Source organism: Diaphorina citri, unplaced genomic scaffold (assembly GCF_000475195.1).
Source record: "Diaphorina citri unplaced genomic scaffold, Diaci psyllid genome assembly version 1.1 scaffold7861, whole genome shotgun sequence".
NCBI classification, from domain to species: Eukaryota; Metazoa; Arthropoda; class Insecta; order Hemiptera; family Psyllidae; genus Diaphorina; species Diaphorina citri.
The window spans coordinates 5,938-12,122 of record NW_007385237.1 but is presented as its reverse complement, the minus strand read 5'-3'; the positions used below and the strand labels follow the sequence as shown (position 1 = coordinate 12,122).

At 34.8% G+C, this 6,185-nt stretch overlaps 2 long non-coding RNA genes across 2 annotated transcripts; one reads left to right on the top strand and one right to left on the bottom strand.

The window, feature by feature from the left end:
• Nucleotides 1-1,468: 1,468 nt before the first annotated feature.
• On the bottom strand, nt 1,469-1,889 carry LOC113472743. Its single transcript, XR_003394934.1, has 2 exons — nt 1,754-1,889; nt 1,469-1,630 (listed from the first exon to the last, which is right to left on the bottom strand). It is a non-coding gene; the product is annotated as an uncharacterized LOC113472743 (long non-coding RNA).
• A 561-nt stretch (nt 1,890-2,450) lies between these two features.
• LOC113472742 lies at nt 2,451-2,982 on the top strand. The gene is made up of 2 exons (XR_003394933.1): nt 2,451-2,579; nt 2,897-2,982. It is a non-coding gene; the product is annotated as an uncharacterized LOC113472742 (long non-coding RNA).
• Nucleotides 2,983-6,185: the final 3,203 nt, after the last annotated feature.

Genomic DNA, 6,185 nt, shown 5'->3' with positions numbered 1-6,185 from the left:
AAATAAATAAATAATAAAATCAGTCCAAGTTTCTCAATCAAAAGCGGGAGGAATAGGTAATTAAAAATTGTGAAAAGTGTGATCGCACATAGGAGGTTCAAGTCTGAAGTGTCCGTTGATTTTCTCAACATCTCCTTTAACCAAACGTATAACCACGGGTGGTGGTTCAATATCTGAAAAAGAAAACCATTTTGAAACGTAAAGGCGCGTTCACAGCATGGTCGATTAACTTCGAGTGGAACCCTTATAAAAGTCGTATTTTCCTTTCGCAATTTTCATGGTGGTAATGGTGGGAAATAGGAAAATGGTAGGTACAATTTTTTCTATTTTCCATCACTACCACCATGAAAATTGTGAAAGAAAAATACGCGGGTAAAAAGATTTTCGTGGAGGTGAAATGGGAGAAGTTCTTAGTGTGAAAGGATTTCAGGATTTTCAGGCGATGTTTTTTAACGTATAACGTGTTTTAACGTAACATATTTAACGTAAGGAGACACGGTTTAACGTAATGCTGCGGTTACTTTGTTTCAATATTTCTAGTCTTACGACGTCGTATTGAAATAGAGTTCTTTCGAACTTGTCACCATATGAAGTAAACGCAGAAATAATCTTGGAACTTTAGGCCTCTCGGAGAACCTTGAGCCTGGTCGCGCGACTCTGGAGCTCTGCACTAATAAATAACTTCCATTCTACGAGAGGCCTAAAGTAAAGCTGAGCCAAAGGAGACCCCTGAAGCAGGTCTGAATTTTCAATTTTCTTTTCTTTTTACACTAACAGTTCTTTATGTTTAGAAAAAAATGTCCACATCAAAATCAAATAGGAATGAAACGATACAAGATAGCAAGATTCCCCCCCCCAAATTTGGAAAAACACAGGTAGTACGATGATTTCAAATAAATTCGTATTTAAGGAAGAAAAACACTTCTCAGTTCTCACTCCTTTTTGTCCGAACATTTTTAACTCAGTTAAATTTTAGAGTTCTAGTTTTATATTCTATGTACATTATAAAACCATATACATAATATGATAAAAAAAAGCGAGGAGGAGGAGGAGGAGGAGGAGGAGGAGGATGAGGAGGAAGAGGAGGCGGAGGAGGAGGAGGAGGGGGAGGAGGAGGAAAAGGAATTAATCAGGACCAGCTAGTTCCCATTGACAGAGAAATGTCAACCAAGCCTTGATGACTCTTAATGTATTGAATGGAGAATAAAATAAGTTCCATAAAAAAGAGGGGATAGTAGGTATATCAATAGACAAATTAGCAAAAGATTTCATTTTTTGTCTTAATTCTTATTAAGGAGGAGGGGGAGGAGGAGGAAAAAGAATTAATCAGGACCAGCTAGTTCCCATTGACAGAGAAATGTCAACCAAGCCTTGATGACTCTTAATGTATTGAATGAAGAATAAAATAAGTTCCATAAAAAAGAAGGGATAGTAGGTATATCAATAAACAAATTAGCAGAAGATTTCATTTTTTGTCTTAATTCTTATTAAGTAGATTATATTGGGTACCCCTATTTCTCTAATCTAATTTTCATCAGACAAGTACCTACCTACTTACTTTCTGTGTCCGGCTATCACCATTTGGTTTATCACTAACAATCTACCTGCTAATCTAATGGAAAACACTCACCTTTCCCAGTGACACATTTGGAACTGACTTACTTAAATTTGGCGCGATATCTCCTCACTAAATTGACACCAGTAAAAAAAAAAAGTGTGTAAAGGACGATCAAATACAGCTAGCAACACTCACCTTTCCCAGTGACACATTTGGAACTGACTTACTTAAATTTGGCGCGATATCTCCTCACTAAATTGACACCAGTAAAAAAAAAGTGTGTAAAGGACGATCAAATACAGCTAGCAATCAACTCATAAAAAACACTGGGGAAATTTCATACGAAAATCTATCTTAAAAAACAGACAATTAATTTTATCCGTACACCCTCTCGCAATGAACTCCTTGGATCGACTGACAAAAATATTCAAATTTTATGATTTATAATCAAAGGCAGCTGAGAAGACATCACCAGATCTTACAAGGTATATGATTCACAAGTTACGCTGTAACCCCAGTCTCGATCCTAATTGTCTGATAAGCGCTGATATTGATAGTCTCTTCACTTCCCAGATATTAGTTCATCTGTTTTTTATTTCTTTGGGAAGTTTCCATTTATTTGTTATTCGATACAATTCTCTCAATAAAAATAAATATTCAATAAATGGTATACCCATCCGTAAAAGCCGGAGCTCGTGCCACGGTGTTATCAGTAGCGCGTCTTTGTAAGTGGTAGGCCGCGGGTTCCATTCCCGCCCGGGGCGGATTTCATCCTAAACAGTAAGCTTCGTGAATGTATTGTACAAAACATGGACATTTTAATCGACTAAAAGATTTTTATACTCCCAGTTCCCCTTGTTCAGTGGTTCGTTTCTGTTAATAGATTAAGATCACTGAAGACTCTTTCTGTTCTATGAATATTTTTTAGGGGTTTTGAAGGTTGGTTTCTACTGGATGGTTCCTTTCTTCTTTTTTTTAATGATTTTTTATGCTGTCCATTTTAGACCCCGGTACCGAACAGGTTGTTGGTTAGTTCTTTGTAAGTGGTAGGCCGCGGGTTCCATTCCCGCCCGGGGCGGATTTCATCCTAAACAGTGAGCCTCGTGAATGTAATGTAAAAAACATGGACATTTTAATCGACTAAACGATTTTTCTACTCCCAGTTCCCTTTGTTCAGTGGTTCGATTCTGTTAATAGATTAAGATCACTGAAGACTCTTTCTGTATATGTTCTATGAAAATACTCAATAACTACCCATTTTTCAGGGGTTCTGAAGGTTGGTTTCTATTGGCTGATTCTGCTAAATGCTGTCCATTTTAGACCTTGAGTACCGAACAGGTTGTTGGTTAGTCAAGATTTTCTTATCTCTGACTCAAAGGTCGAGCAATGTATGTTCCACATTAAGAGCTATACATATGTATCTGATTTGTTTTTAGATACGTTTCCAACAGGCAAGGGCAGGGCCTCTCCTTATCTATTAGGGAGACTAGTGAGACGCCTGTAAGATTCTTGTGTTAGATAGGGGTCAAACTTTACGTTAATTCTAGATGCCACGATTTCCGTCCTACATAGAGGTTAACTACTGATGTTACACAGTGAAGCATTTGAAGAAAACACAAGATATGAAGATAGGTCAAGGGTCACAACACATGGAATTTGGAACAAGCTGGGTTTTAGTCCATTATCAAAAGTATCTTTTTTCTTACCGATGAAAATTAACCCCATAAATTCATGTTATGTACCCAAAAATCTGACATGATATTGACAGTTCAAAGGTCGACCCCTTTTTTAAAAAAGGTCAATTATTATTATTTTTTTGTTTATTATTTATAACTGAAAACAGAAGATCAATTTAATGCATTTTTTTTTTTTGCCAAAGGAGCTTACTTCTCTATCAATGAATGAACTACTGATGATTTGCAAGGACAAAGAAATGTAAATAGGAAACAAAGACAATTAGGGGAGAAAGATAAGGATCAAAAAAAAAAAAAAAAAAAAAAAAAAAAAAAAAAAAAAAAAAAAATTAAAAAAAAAAAGTGTGTTGTTTTCTAACGGAGTTATTCACGAACTGAGTGTTTAGAGGTAAGGGTATCGTTTTTGTTTGTTTGTAGTTTCGTTGTGAATTTTATTGTTTGTTTCCTTCCCTTCCTCTTTTTGTCATATCTTCTTGTTCTTGAGTATATCACGAACTACGAAGATATCTTCTTACCTGTTGTTCCTACTTTCTTTCCCTCTTTTCAACTAACCAAATAAAGAATAAAAGGATATCTGACGGAGTCCGGAAGATAATCAAACAAGTTCAAAAGAGAAGAAATAATATCACAACGAAACTACAAAACAAACAAAATACGTATTAAAAACCCTAAAACGAACACCCTTTTACAAACATCTATCAGGGTACAAAAGGAAAGTAAAGATTCGTAAGTAAGCAGGAGGTAGAAATTAAAGGGATAGGAAGATGTCCAATCCGGTTATGTAACTAAAATATGGTACAACGCTGATTAAAACAAAGAAGGATATCCCTCAGATTAAATCTTTCTGAAAACCGCAAGTCGCGAGGTACGTAATAGTGTAGGTAGAATGTTATACCTGGGAAACTTAGCGGAGTTTTCAGGAAACAAAGGATTGAATAGGTCCTTAAAATAATCAATATGTTCTCCTATGTATTACGATCTATATTATACAGACTTTATTAATAATGCATCGCTAAATAGTGACGGTTCGACGAGGTCGTGACAAGCATATGCAGTCATGACTATGGTGTACATAATTATAAGAATAAACCTAGAGGAGAAAGAAAGAAAATCAGCGATGCGATCGAATTGTATGGGTATCCATGTACTATATTCCCGCGAATGTTGGCCCGTCTTTTGGACTTCTAGAATATGAGTGGAATGTCATGGTAGTTCGGTATAATACATACAGGAGGAACCCAGAAGTGAGGGTCCAACGCTCGGTTAATTTAAGTTTGTTCCAGTTACATCAAAAATCACATATGAAAAATAAAAAATTTAATTAAAGAGTTGTAAGTAGAATTTTCTGGTTTCTATAGGGTACTAGAGTGGATATCAGTGAATAGTACTACTAGGTTCTAAGTCATTCCCGTTTCCGGTAGTCGGGAAACATTTACAGTCACTAGTTAGCAATCTTAAAGTATGTTAGTAGATAAGTTACTGTTATTCCATGTTTTATTATATACATAAATATGTCCTTTAAGTGAACTTTAGAATTCACCATTGGATGATATAGGAAAAATGTATTATTTTTACCCTTTTAAAATTTATTATACGTTTTATGTTAATTGGAGACAAGTGAGACATTAAGCGCCTACTTTAATTATATGGATCGATGGCACGTTAATAGGATATAACGCTCCGGCTCTGAAATATATATTCAATAAAATGATCTGAGGAGCCTGGTTTGATAGACTGAGGAACATGGTGGAACCTAATACATTTATTTTATTCTATTCAGTTTAAGTAAAATTAATTGTCCCAGGTGCTTTCGCACAAGGAGGGCGGACGTGTGCAATATCAAATATATAGATGTAAACTCAAAAAAACCAAATTGGATAATATTTTTTTTTATATTCTGACCAAATATTATAGTAACGTACATAGATGAAAAAAAATAGTGAAGAAGTTGAAAGAGTAACTAAAGTAAAGAATTTTGAAGATGGATGTTAAAAGTTGAGAATTTCTGAGTGGTAAGGGTAAATGTGATTGCCGGGACATCAGGACATTAGCCGAGAAGGAACTAGTAAAGGAAAAAGATAACAAAGAGGTTCGCCAAATGTCGGTCGCTCCCACTCATTTCTCACTCAATAATTTTTCTCTTATGAAAGAAGTCCCTTGAATGGAGTGAGTTACTCAGTCTGGGATTGAGGGTTAAAGGGATATCTACCCCTTAACTTCACTCTATGTACTAAATCCTAGACTGAGTTAACTGGCTGAACAGGTGCACCTTTTCACATCAAGAAAGTTGATTGAGAGTGTGTAGATAAAAAGATCACTAGAGGAGGGGCGGGGAAAAAGGTAAAATCTACACTCAATGATTTTTAGGGTTTTGTGGCGGAGCTACGGTTATTAACATGTTTTGTAGCTTAGTAGTTGTAGGAGGTGGGTGTGTGTGGGTGTTGCACTTGCACTAGTCCGACACACTTTTACAATGATAGTAATGAGAAATGTGTGATAGTAAAATTTCAGTTCTCCTTGAATACCAACTATCTATTTTTAGTAAAGGGAGTCTTTGTAGATTTTTTGGCGTTGTTTTAATAAAGAAGTGCAGAAGAAGGATGGGATGTGCTCTTTTGTTCAATCTTAACATATGGAAAGAACTGAAAGTTTGGAACCAAAAAAGTTTCAAGAACATATATAAAAAAAAAATTAGTAATAAGTTTAACATAAATAAAAAAACATCAACTCATATTTATACAATTATTAGTACACAAGTATATTACAATATTAGTTTAAAAATTTATATAAAAAAAAAAAAAGAGAATTCCGGTATAAATAAATCTAAAAATTCACTTAATAAAGATAAAAATAAATAAAATAGGGAGATGCCATCATAAAAAACAAAAAAAAAAAAAAAAATCAATAAAGATCTATAATAGTGTAATACATAC